The sequence below is a fragment of the Anomaloglossus baeobatrachus genome, chromosome 4 (assembly GCF_048569485.1).
Source record: "Anomaloglossus baeobatrachus isolate aAnoBae1 chromosome 4, aAnoBae1.hap1, whole genome shotgun sequence".
NCBI classification, from domain to species: domain Eukaryota; kingdom Metazoa; phylum Chordata; class Amphibia; order Anura; family Aromobatidae; genus Anomaloglossus; species Anomaloglossus baeobatrachus.
This window is the reverse complement of record NC_134356.1, coordinates 575,123,953-575,136,876: the sequence shown is the minus strand read 5'-3', so window position 1 is coordinate 575,136,876 and position 12,924 is coordinate 575,123,953. Positions and strand designations below refer to the sequence as shown.

General features: G+C 54.1%; 1 protein-coding gene across 1 annotated transcript in view; it reads left to right on the top strand.

Moving 5' to 3' along the window:
- Positions 1–12,924, top strand: part of BLM (BLM RecQ like helicase) — a 130,584-nt gene that overhangs the window by 29,768 nt on the left and 87,892 nt on the right. The window lies entirely within an intron of this gene.

The following is a 12,924-nucleotide window of genomic DNA, read 5'->3' as shown; positions in this document are numbered from 1 at the left end:
GTAAGTAAACAAAATTCCCTTCTTTCCGACAGCCTCCATCCTATTGCTTTCTCAGTCAGTTTACATGTCATGCTTTCAGACTGATTAAGCAGAATGGAGATACATAGGAGCATGGTTCAGAAGTATGAAGCTAAAGAAAAATAACCATTGTGTCAAGGGGTTGTGTGTTTTTGTTTTTTTTTTTTTGTTTTATTTTGTTTTGGTTTTTTTAAACACAAATTTTATTGCAGTTTTCAGAATCATTACAATATGTCTAACATTTGAACAAGAATAAATTCACCTTACCAATTTACCCACCCTTGTCTTAACCCACCCTCTTTTATTCCCACTTTATCCCCCCCAACATTTTTAATACACAGAACACCAGGTATAAGTCGCGAAATAACTCACAGCTCCTCTATATTCTGATTCCCGTTTGAAGCCCTATTTCTCTGAAACCCTCGTCTCGCCCTACTGTCGTGTCTCTACTGCGTGTGTATTTTCAGCTTTCCCAATGTGCCTTGCAAATCTCCCAGTAGATACCATTCCGTATTAGTGAAAGGAAAGTAGGATTTTTGTGTACTCACCGTAAAATCTCTTTCTCTTAGTCTTCATTGGGGGACACAGGACCATGGGTTATGCTGCTGTCACTAGGAGGCTGACACTAAGTAAACAGAAAAAGTTAGCTCCTCCCCAGCAGTATAACCCCTGAGCCGGAGGCGGGCTCAATCAGTTTAGTGCACAAGCAGTAGGAGGAGAACCAAACAATCCTGGATAGAACAAGGTAAAAAACTATGACGAACAGTCGTGTGACCAGTGACCTGGGAATATGGGCACTGGGGAAACAGGCATGTCATAAATAACAAAAAGCACAAGCAGGGTGGGTGCTGTGTCCCCCAATGAAGACTAAGAGAAAGAGATTTTACGGTGAGTACACAAAAATCCTACTTTCTCTGTCCTTTCATTGGGGGACACAGGACCATGGGACGTCCAAAAGCAGTCCCTGGGTGGGAAGAAAACCATCACCGGAGATAGGAAGGAAGTCGCTTCCCCTTGCCGGGCTGACCCGGACCTACAAGCGCCTACGTTGTTACAGGTGTGCCACTGCCACCCGCAAACCTTACACCAAGACTGGCCTCTGCCGAAGCTTGAGTGAGAACCTGTTAGAAACTAGTAACGGTACGCCGACTAGATCGGGTGGCGGACCAGAGGACCTGGTTGACCGACGTCTGGAGCCCAATCGTTCAAGGGTGCCCCTTGCTCGGTAGACCGCGGCGGAAGTCCGACCTTCATGCGATAGTCTTCGCATATGGAGGACGGGATCCATGTGATATTCAGGCCCTTGGCGCCGGCCTATGCTTCCTGGGAAAGGGTGGAAGGATGGACTGACAGTCGGTGTAACCGACAAAAAAATGGTGTCCTGCAGACACGAAAGACTGAGGGCTCGTACCAGCCCTAGAATGAACTATGCCTCTTTCAGGCTGCGAGGGGAGCCTAGAACCGACAAAAACGAAACCTAAAGTCCTCTTCTGGAAGGAAAAGCCGAGGTGTCTCGGACAGAAACGAAGGGTTCTGGCTGGAGCCCCCCCCTTATCCTGCTAGCGGAGCGGAAAAAGGGGGAGAAAAGACTACGAGAGGGCTGTCCGCCCTGATGCCGTCTGTAACAACCAGATGTCCACGAGGAGCCCACCTATCAAAACAGGTGGGAGCAGGGAAAAAAGGGGTACCTTGAGCAAACTCATCACTGGATTATGGTCCCACCTTTCTAGTGAACGATGAAAAAACGCCGAGCCAGATGGACGTTTCTCTGCGCGAAGGCCCTGATTGATGGAAAGTGAAAAGTCTCTGAAGATGCGGTCCTCACACCACAGGGGGAGCTCTTTCCAAGTGGAAATAAATCTTCGAGGGAACTGGATTCCAGGCCCTCCTCAATGTCTGTCATCATCTTGTTCACAGACCTGACCGAGCCAGCATCCGGGATCCACTGGTGAGGCCATGGAACCTGGGACTTCTGAGTCCTGGTAGAATCTGGCGGTCTGGAAGGAGCCACGGGGCATCTGCGAGGAGATGAGTAAGTTATGCGAAACTATGCTCGCCTGGGCCACTCCCGAGCTATCGCCTGCCTAGGTCCCTCTTGAGAACCCTCGAGATCATGGAAAGCCGCGGGAAGATGCACGAGAGCCTGAACAGGCTACACGACCGGTCTAGGGCGTCGCCCTCTAGTCCAGTGCAGGTAGCGTACTCGACGCACCATTGATTTGAGAGTTGGATCGGAAGGCCAAAAAGTCATGACTGGGGGTCTTTCTTCGCCAGAGATCTGGCTGTTGATATCCCTGTTGGAGCCCTTTACCTATGCGAGACCTATCCTACCGCGGAAATCGGCCGTCCAAACGTCCACGCTCGGGATGTGCTGCCGAGATTAGCGAATGAAAGAGCCCGTCCCAGAGCAAGAACCTCTTGGCCTCTTCCCTTGCCATGACGCTCCCTGCGTCTTCCTGGTGGATGATGCACATCACTGCTGTGTCATGGTCCGACTGGAACCTGACTGGACAATACGAGCCAGAGAAGAAATTGTAACCGGGCTAACCGAATGGCTCTGAGTCCGGAATGTTGAAGGGGAGACGACACTCTAGGGGTGTCCCTCGGGACCGTGCCGAGGAATGGTGGGGTAGCATACCCTAGTACGGGAGGCTGGTGACGGTTGATAATAAGCTCCAGAGGAGGAAAGGGAAGCTTCCCAGGGATGGTTGCGAAGATTGGTCCTCTAGGAGGAGATTGGCCAGTCACCCTCGAAGACGGAAACTTCCTGACCCCGTTCTTCAGTGTGTTCCGTTGGAGAGTCCGGGATGAAATCTGGTATGTGCACCATCGCTAACACCGCCACAGACTGTCGAGGACTCGCAAAGCAAAAAACCGAAGGGAAAAAACGGGAGCGGGAGGCAAAGAGCCGCGGGACCCTGTGCCAGGAGGGAAACTGCTCCTGCGTGAGGAGTAGCAACCCTTGAACGGCTCGAATACCGTGCCTGAGGAGTGATGGACCGGGCCGGGTCTGGGAGGACTCCTTCCTGTAGCTCAGCTACCCTAGTAGCGAAAAGTGATGATGATGATGGTCTAAACCTCAAGGCGAGGATCCTTGAAGGGAGACTCTGGATCTCCCGGTCGTTCCTGGGCAGAGAGAGCCTGAGGATGCGTAGGGATCGTGATCCCTGCAAGCACTGTTAGAAAGCTGGGACGGTCTGCAGCCACGCAAGGCGGAGACGGCTGTTGTAGGGATAAAGGCTCCCTGACGAACCTAGCGTGAGGGAACGAGTCCTGGTGCATCAGGGCCGATGCCGGGAAAGGGATGTACCCTTCCCTTACGTAGCCAGTCTACCCTGACGTAGCCTAGGGGATAAACTGAACTCGCCTATCTCCGAAAGGGCGATCCCTAGAGCCGGAAAGGAAGTCAGCGACTTCCTAGATGTCGAATCTGCGTTCCTGATCCCGAGTCAGAGCTCTCGACGGGTAGGTACACTGATGTTAGAGGCTCAGGCCGTGTAGCGGGCAGACACCAGATTTTGTGAAGAGAGGGTACTCACTGAAGCTGATAACCAGTCCTGGGTCGGCATAGGTGGAGCGCGGACCGCTGCGTAGAGTGTCCGTGGAGTCCCTGCGGAGCGCCACGATAGGGACGAGAAGCCAGGAGGAACCCAGGCGGGTGAAGTACAGGATAGCGTGCCCCTTCATCCCGGAGCCCTCTACGAGGAGGGGTAAGACAATATAAAGGACTTACCGCTGATGAAAATTGTGTCCGGGGAATATCCGTGATCACGCCGTCACACGGCGAACTGGATGTCCACTGAAAACCCGCAGGGGCCCCCACCTTCCTGTCTGCAAGGTGCCATGCCCCCTCTCTCCAGAGCCCTCTGGGGGAATGATAATGACAATAACACGACTTACCGCAGGTAAACGCCGTGTCTTGTTGTTGTCTGTGATTACTCAGCGACTCCAGTGTGGCATGCCCATTCTCACCGAGACCCCTTTTTTGGAGAAGGGAATAAAGACGATGACAAGACTTACCGCTGGCAAACGTCGTGTCTGGCAGTTGACTGTGAGCACGCGGTAACTCAGCGAGCTCTGGATGTCGTCTGAGCACATCAAGGGTCCGCTCCAAATGACTTAAGGGGGACCTGCGTGCATGTAGATAAGAGGGCTGTCCGTAGCCTTACGGCCTGACTCACCAATTCCAGCGGGCCTTTAGTCATGCGCCAAAACATCCAGGTCCTGCTCGGAGTCCAGCAGAGGTGGAAAGCCTGGGCCATCACCCGAGAGGTCGGAAGACTGCCGGAGAAAAGGCAGTCTGGACCTGGGGAATAAGGTGGAAAACAGGGGGGCCACAAAAGACGAGACCTGTCGGGTCCGCTTCTAGCATAGGGAAGGTCCCTGGTACGAGACTCACCTCCCCGAGGGGATTGCGCTAGACCTATGGAAGGTATAACCGAGTATTGGCCGGGGACGCAATGCATGCGCGCGAAGCCGAGGGACGGCGGCGAGGGGATCTATGGCCTGAGACAGGGCATTAACCCGCCGGAGGGGACTAAACTAAAATCTCGAGCTGGGAGCGCGATATAAAAAAGGGTGAAGCAAAACAAGTGCCCGAAAAGTACTGTAAGAGTTAAGGTGTAAAAAACTCATGTATGTAAAATTTTTAATAAAAATCGACCTAAAATAAAAAATACCCACTAAAGAAAAGTGTGTTTTATTTTCTCCCCCGGAAAAAGAAGGTGATGCTGCGGCCTCAGTAAACCCAGACTAGTAGTCTGGAATAAACTCCCATTCTCTTTTTTTTTTTTTTTTTTCTTTCTTTATTTAAAAAGGACGCTGTGAGCGGGAAAAAAAAAAAAAATATCCCCCACCCCCCAAGTGATGCCTGGAGCACGGCGGAGGGCGGGAACGGAGAGGCCGGCGTCCAATAGCGCCGTGCGGGAGGCGGGCCTGGGGACGCCGAGGACAGGGCCGAAGCCAGGGGCTAAATTTTTAAGGTGCCGGGGCGGGCAGAGGCCGCGCCGGCGGACCCGGCCGCAGGCGGCGGCGGAGAGGATCCTCGGCGCGCTGTGCGGGATGCGGCCTGGGCACGCCGAGGACAGGGCCTATGCAGAGGTACCGTCGCGGGCAGAGGTAGCGCCGGGGGAGCCGACCGCAGGCGGCGGCGGAGAGGATCCTCGGCGCGCTGTGCGGGATGCGGCCTGGGCATGCCGAGGACGGGGCCTAAGCGGAGGTACCGTCGCGGGCAGAGGTAGCGCCGGTATCCTCGGCGCGCTGTGCGGTAGGCGGCCTGGGGGCCCGAGGACAGTGGCCGAGCCGCGGTGCCGTTGCGGGCAGAGGCAGCGCCGGCGGACCCGACCTCAGGAGCGGCGGCGTTTGAAGCTGTTAAAGGTACAGGGGCAGCGCCGGCGGACCCGGCCGCAAGCGGCGGCGGCGCAGCAGCGATGCGGGGCCGCCCGCAGTCGGCAGGGAGCTCCACGGACGCAGCGGGGGGAGTCCGGCGAGTAGGCCCAGACCGGGGTCTAAATTTCTGCAGCCGTCCGAGGGGGGAGAAGGTAGGGGTCCTACCTGATCCGCGGCGCGCTGTCCAGTGTGCAGGCTGAGACTCTGCACATGCTCCTGTGTGCTCCGCTCAGCGAAGGAATGGCTGCGGGCACCAGGAAGCAGGCTGAAGAAGGCGGGGAGTTGGACGCCATTGGGGTGGAAGCCCCTAAATGTAGCAGCGTTGCGGGCCCCATCCAAAAAATCCAGATGCGCTGCGGAGGTCCAGTCCCTGCTGTATGCCCCTTGCGACCCTTTGGGGTGGTACCGCAGGGTGAATAGGGGTGCCCAGGAAAGTTCAGCCCCGCGTGCCAACCGGGGAGTGGTACCGTGGAATTGGACGGGGGAGAGGGCCTGACGACTCAAGCCTCTGCGACCCAGGGGAGTGGTACCCACACGGGCTGCGAGAGCTGAGGTAAAGAAAAGATACCTGCAGAAAAAAAGAATTACCACAGATGAGAGCGACGAGCGTCGCCGAGAAAAATGAAAAAAAAAATAACGCAAAAAATCAAGTGGCTGAAGGGGGCCCAGTCGGCCCACATCAGCCTCCTACGACACTAAGCAAAAAACTGATTGAGCCCGCCTCCGGCTCAGGGGTTATACTGCTGGGGAGGAGCTAACTTTTTCTGTTTACTTAGTGTCAGCCTCCTAGTGACAGCAGCATAACCCATGGTCCTGTGTCCCCCAATGAAACGACAGAGAAATACCACTTTCCGTATTTATGCAACTTCATACTGTTGTACTATAAATCTCTTCCATTTTTTAAAAAAGTTTCCCGTTAGTTCGTCCTTATTTCTTTCGGCTTCCAACTGTTCAATATTGAGCAGCTTTTTAATCTGATTGACCACCTCCTCCTCTAATGGAACAGATTCCTCGAGCCATCTGCGTAGTAGGGCCTTTTTCCCTATCATAGCAATATTATGAAATAGTCTTGGAATCGTGGTCCCCCGTGTATCTCCTCCTCCTTCCTTTTCTTTAGTCCTGTGGTGGAAAATCCATAACAATGGGTCTAGTATTTTGTTTTTTAAATTCTGCTGTCACAGCCATGTTTCACGACTGAGTGAGTAGATCAGGTATGTTTCATCACAATACTAGACAGGTTGCAGCTTGAAATGTGTGATGGCGGAGAATACTTTTCATAAACCTTGCACACTAAAGGCGGCGTCACACGCTACGATATATCGGGCGATATGTCGTCGGGGTCACGGATTCCGTGACGCACATCCAGCATCGTTAGAGATATCGTAGCGTGTGACGGCTACGAACGACTGTGAACGAACAAAAATACTCACCTTATCGTTGCGCGTTAACACATCGTTCATTTTCATAAAGTCGTTCCTTCTTCTGCGCTCTGGTTGTTCATTGTTCCCAAGGCAGCGCACATCGCTCCGTGTGACATCCCGGGAACGACGAACACAGCTTACCTGCGTCCCGCCGGCAATGAGGAAGGAAGGAGGTGGGCGGGATGTTTATGTCCTGCTCATCTCCGCCCCTCCGCTTCTATTGGGCGGCCGCTGTGTGACGCCGCTGTGGGACGTCGCTGTGATGCCGAACGAACCGCCCCCTTCAGGAAGAGGATGTTCGCCGCCCACAGCGAGGTCGTTCGGGAGGTAAGTGCGTGTGACGGGGTTAAACGACTTTGTGCGCCACGGGCAACAAATTGCCTGTGACGCACAAACGACGAGGGCGGGTACGATCGCACGATAAATCGGTGCATGTGATGCCGGCCTTACTCAGTGTATCTTTCAGGCTGTGGGAGAAACATCTTCTGGGTGGATCCACCTCCTCGCCTTCATCCATCTATGTATGATGGACAGATCATACAGTAATTCAATAGGATGGCTTGATTTTCTATACCAACTTGGATTAGAACTAGACTTTCTTTGTCGCTCCTAATTGGGAGACCCAGACAATTGGGTGTATAGCTACTGCCTCCGGAGGCCACACAAAGCATTACACTTAAAAGTGTAAGGCCCCTCCCCTTCTGGCTATACACCCCCCGTGGGATCACGGGCTCCTCAGTTTTCATGCTTTGTGCGAAGGAGGCACACATACACGCATAGCTCCACTGTTTAGTCAGCAGCAGCTGCTGACTATGTCGGATGGAAGAAAAGAGGGCCCATACTAGGGCCCCCAGCATGCTCCCTTCTCACCCCACTTTTTGTCGGCGGTGTTTGTTAAGGTTGAGGTACCCATTGCGGGTACGGAGGCTGGAGCCCACATGCTGCTTCCTTCCCCATCCCCCTTCGGGCTCTGGGTGAAGTGGGATTTTACCGGTCTCCAGGCACTGAGACCGTGCTCCATCCACAGCCCCTGGAGAATCTGCTGGAATGGAGCTGAGTATCGTCAGGGACAGGCCCTGCTACATCAAGGTACTCTGTGTCCCCGTACATATCGCGCGCACACCGCAGCATTGCTGGGTGTGTTAGTGCGCCGGGGACAACAGCGCTGCGCGCTGGTGCCATTCCTATCTACAGCTCTGCTGAGAGGGGACATGTATTTGAAACTGCCGCGCCGGCCGCTGTTGTCAGTTTTTTCGCTGCGGCGCGGCTGGGACTTGTGGTGCGCCGGGGACTTCCGCGCTGGCCGTGCATACATGACGGCCGCGCTTATTACTCGAGTCCCCGGCTTTTTGCGGCCTAGTTTCGTTTCGTTCCCGCCCCCAGGCCTGCCAGTCAGGGGAAGGGCGGGACGCTGTACAGAACGTCAGCGCAGAGGGCTGGAGTCTGCTTTCCATACTCCAGCCCTCACACTGGGCACAGTGGGACGCCAGTTTCCCGCACTTTGTTTGAGGCACGCCCACGGTCCGCCCCTCTTCACAGGACGCCGGCAGCCATTCCTGTGTGCAGTCTGAGCTGGAGAGAGGAGACTGGGAGACCCAGACACGGGATTCTGGTGCCCACACACCCGCTTTTCAGCGGGCGGTAAGCTGCCCTCAAGGGCTGACCCCCACTGGTGCCGAAGTGTATATTTGTATTTTATGCTTGCAGCTATACATTGCACTGTACGGTCGCGGTGATTCTCTCCTATATACCCTTCTAGATTACTCAGAGGACACAACAGCATGTCGACCGCAAAAAGCAAAGGTGCCAAGGCACAGGCTTTCTATGCTGCTTGTACCGCATGTGGGGCTGTTCTACCAGCAGGTTCCACTGACCCCCACTGTGTGCAGTGCTCGGCCCCTGTGGCACTTGCTCGGCCGGGGCCTCTGCTGAAGGTGACCCAGGCAGAACCTCCTGTGAATACTGTCCAGGTGACAGGGACGGAGTTTGCAGTTTTTGCTGACAGATTGTCTGTGACTATGACTAAAATTCTTGAAACATTGCAGTCTAGACCAGTCACTCAGACCATGGGCACTGTTAACTCATTGCTCCCTGGTCTCCCTCAGTTGGAACAGCTCCGGGATCCGGGGGTGTCACTTGCATCCCAGGGTGATGGCTCTGACACGGACGACAGTCCCAGACAGCCTAAACGAGCTCGCTATGAGCGGCCCTCGACTTCATCACACTGGTCAGGGTCCCAGCAGGACTCTCTGTATGATGAGGCGGAGGTAGCTGATCAGGATTCTGATCCTGAGACCGCTCTCAATTTGGATACACCTGATGGTGACGCCATAGTGAATGATCTCATAGCGTCCATCAATAAAATGTTGGACATTTCTCCCCCTGCTCCTCCAGTGGAGGAGTCAGCTTCACAGCAGGAGAAATTCCATTTCAGGTATCCCAAGCGTAAATTAAGTACTTTTCTGGACCACTCTGACTTTAGAGAGGCAATCCAGAAACCCCACGCTTATCCGGATAAGCGTTTTTCCAAACGGCTTAAGGATACACGTTATCCTTTTCCCCCTGACGTGGTCAAGGGCTGGACCCAGTGTCCCAAGGTGGATCCTCCAATCTCCAGGCTTGCAGCTAGATCCTTAGTTGCAGTGGAAGATGGGGCGGCACTTAAGGATGCCACTGACAGACAGATGGAGCTCTGGTTGAAATCCATCTATGAGGCTATTGGCGCGTCATTGGCTCCGGCATTCGCCTCCGTATGGGCACTCCAAGCTATTTCAGCTGGTCTTACACAGATTGACACGGTCACACGTACATCTGCTCCGCAGGTGGCACCCTTAACCTCTCAAATGTCTGCATTTGCGTCTTACGCGATTAATGCTGTCCTAGACTCTACGAGCCGTACGGCAGTGGCGTCCGCCAACTCCGTGGTTTTACGCAGAGCCTTGTGGTTAAGAGAATGGAAGGCAGATTCTGCTTCCAAAAAGTGTTTAACCAGTTTGCCATTTTCTCGTGACCGACTGTTTGGTGAGCGCTTGGATGAAATCATTAAACACTCCAAGGGTAAAGATTCATCCTTACCTCAACCCAGACAAAACAAACCCCAACAGAGGAGAGGACAGTTGGGGTTTCGGTCCTTTCGAGGCTTAGGCAGGTCCCAATTCTCCTCGTCCAAAAGGACTCAAAAGGATCAGAGGAGCTCAGATTCTTGGCGGACTCAGTCACGCCCAAAAAAGACAGCCGGAAGACCCGCTACCAAGGCGGCTTCCTCATGACTTTCGGCCTCCTCTCTCCGCATCCTCGGTCGGTGGCAGGCTCTCCCGCTTTGGCGACATTTGGCTGCCACAGGTCACAGACCGTTGGGTGAGAGACATTCTGTCTCACGGGTACAGGATAGAGTTCAGCTCTCGTCCTCCAACTCGCTTCTTCAGAACTTCTCCACCTCCCGACCGAGCCGATGCTCTGCTGCTAGCGGTGTCCACTCTAAAAGCGGAAGGAGTGGTGACCCCCGTTCCTCTTCAGGAACAAGGTCACGGTTTTTACTCCAACTTGTTTGTGGTACCAAAAAAGGACGGGTCATTCCGTCCCGTTCTGGATCTAAAACTGCTCAACAAGCACGTAAAAACCAGGCGGTTCCGAATGGAATCCCTTCGCTCCGTCATCGCCTCAATGTCTCAAGGAGATTTCCTAGCATCTATAGACATCAAGGATGCTTATCTCCACGTGCCGATTGCTCCAGAGCACCAGCGTTTTCTACGCTTCGTTATAGGAGACGAACACCTTCAGTTCGTAGCTCTGCCTTTCGGGCTGGCGACAGCCCCACGTGTCTTCACCAAGGTCATGGCAGCAGTAGTAGCAGTCCTGCACTCTCAAGGGCACTCTGTGATCCCGTATTTGGACGATCTACTTGTCAAGGCACCCTCTCAGGAGGCATGCCAACACAGCCTGAACGTTGCGCTGGAGACTCTCCAGAGTTTCGGGTGGATCATCAACTTTTCAAAGTCAAATCTAACCCCGACCCAATCGCTAACATATCTTGGCATGGAGTTTCATACTCTCTCAGCAATAGTGAAGCTTCCGCTGGACAAACAGCGTTCACTACAGACAGGGGTGCAATCTCTTCTTCAAGGCCAGTCACACCCCTTGAGACGCCTCATGCACTTCCTAGGGAAGATGGTAGCAGCAATGGAAGCAGTCCCTTTCGCGCAGTTTCATCTCCGTCCACTACAATGGGACATTCTCCGCCAATGGGAGGGGAAGTCGACGTCCCTCGACAGAGACGTCTCCCTTTCTCAGGCGGCCAAGGAATCTCTTCGGTGGTGGCTTCTTCCCACCGCTTTGTCGAAAGGAAAGTCCTTTCTACCCCCATCCTGGGAGGTAGTCACGACAGACGCGAGTCTATCGGGGTGGGGAGCAGTGTTTCTCCACCACAGGGCTCAAGGGACGTGGACTCAGGAAGAGTCCACCCTTCAGATCAATGTTCTGGAAATCAGAGCAGTGTATCTTGCCCTACAAGCCTTCCAGCAGTGGCTGGAAGGCAAGCAGATCCGAATTCAGTCGGACAACTCCACAGCGGTAGCGTACATCAACCACCAAGGTGGAACACGCAGTCGGCAAGCCTTCCAGGAAGTCCGACGGATTCTGACGTGGGTGGAAGACACGGCATCCACCATATCCGCAGTTCACATCCCAGGCGTGGAAAACTGGGAAGCAGACTTCCTCAGTCGCCAGGGTATGGACGCAGGGGAATGGTCCCTTCACCCGGACGTGTTTCAGGAGATTTGTCGCTGCTGGGGGATGCCGGACGTCGACCTGATGGCGTCACGGCACAACAACAAGGTCCCGGCCTTCATGGCACGGTCTCACGATCACCGAGCTCTGGCGGCAGACGCCTTAGTTCAAGATTGGTCACAGTTCCGGCTACCTTATGTGTTCCCACCTCTGGCATTGTTACCCAGCGTGCTGCGCAAGATCAGGGCCGACTGCCGCCGCGCCATCCTCGTCGCTCCACACTGGCCGAGGAGATCGTGGTACCCAGATCTGTGGCACCTCACGGTAGGCCAACCATGGGCACTACCAGAACGACCAGACTTGCTGTCTCAAGGGCCGTTTTTCCATCTGAATTCTGCGGCCCTGAACCTGACTGTGTGGCCATTGAGTCCTGGATCCTAGCGTCTTCAGGATTATCTCGAAAGGTTATTGCCACCATGAGACAGGCTAGAAAACCATCCTCCGCCAAGATCTACCACAGGACGTGGAAGATATTCTTATCTTGGTGCGCTGCTCAGGGAGTTTCTCCCTGGCCTTTTGCATTGCCTACTTTTCTTTCCTTCCTGCAATCCGGGTTGGAAAAAGGTTTGTCGCTCAGCTCCCTTAAAGGACAAGTCTCAGCGCTATCTGTATTTTTTCAGAAACGCCTAGCACGACTTACTCAGGTACGCACGTTCCTGCAAGGAGTTTGTCATATCGTCCCTCCTTACAAGCGGCCGTTAGAGCCCTGGGATCTGAACAAGGTTCTAATTGCTCTCCAGAAGCCGCCTTTCGAGCCTATGAAGGATGTTTCCCTTTCTCGTCTTTCACAGAAAGTGGCCTTTCTAGTAGCGGTCACGTCTCTTCGGAGAGTGTCCGAGCTAGCGGCGCTGTCATGCAAATCTCCCTTCCTAGTGTTTCACCAGGACAAGGTGGTTCTACGTCCGATTCCTGAGTTTCTCCCTAAGGTGCTATCACCCTTTCATCTCAATCAGGATGTCACATTACCTTCCTTGTGTCCTCATCCAGTTCATCAATTTGAGAAAGGTTTGCATTTGTTGGATCTGGTCAGAGCACTCAGGATCTACATTTCCCGCACGGCGCCCTTACGCCGCTCGGATGCACTCTTTGTCCTTGTCGCTGGTCAGCGTAAAGGGTCGCAAGCTTCCAAATCCACCCTGGCTCGGTGGATCAAGGAACCAATTCTTGAAACCTACCGTTCTGCGGGGCTTCCGGTTCCTTCAGGGCTGAAGGCCCATTCTACCAGAGCCGTGGGTGCGTCCTGGGCATTACGGCACCAGGCTACGGCTCAGCAGGTGTGCCAGGCGGCTACCTGGTCGAGTCTGCACACCTT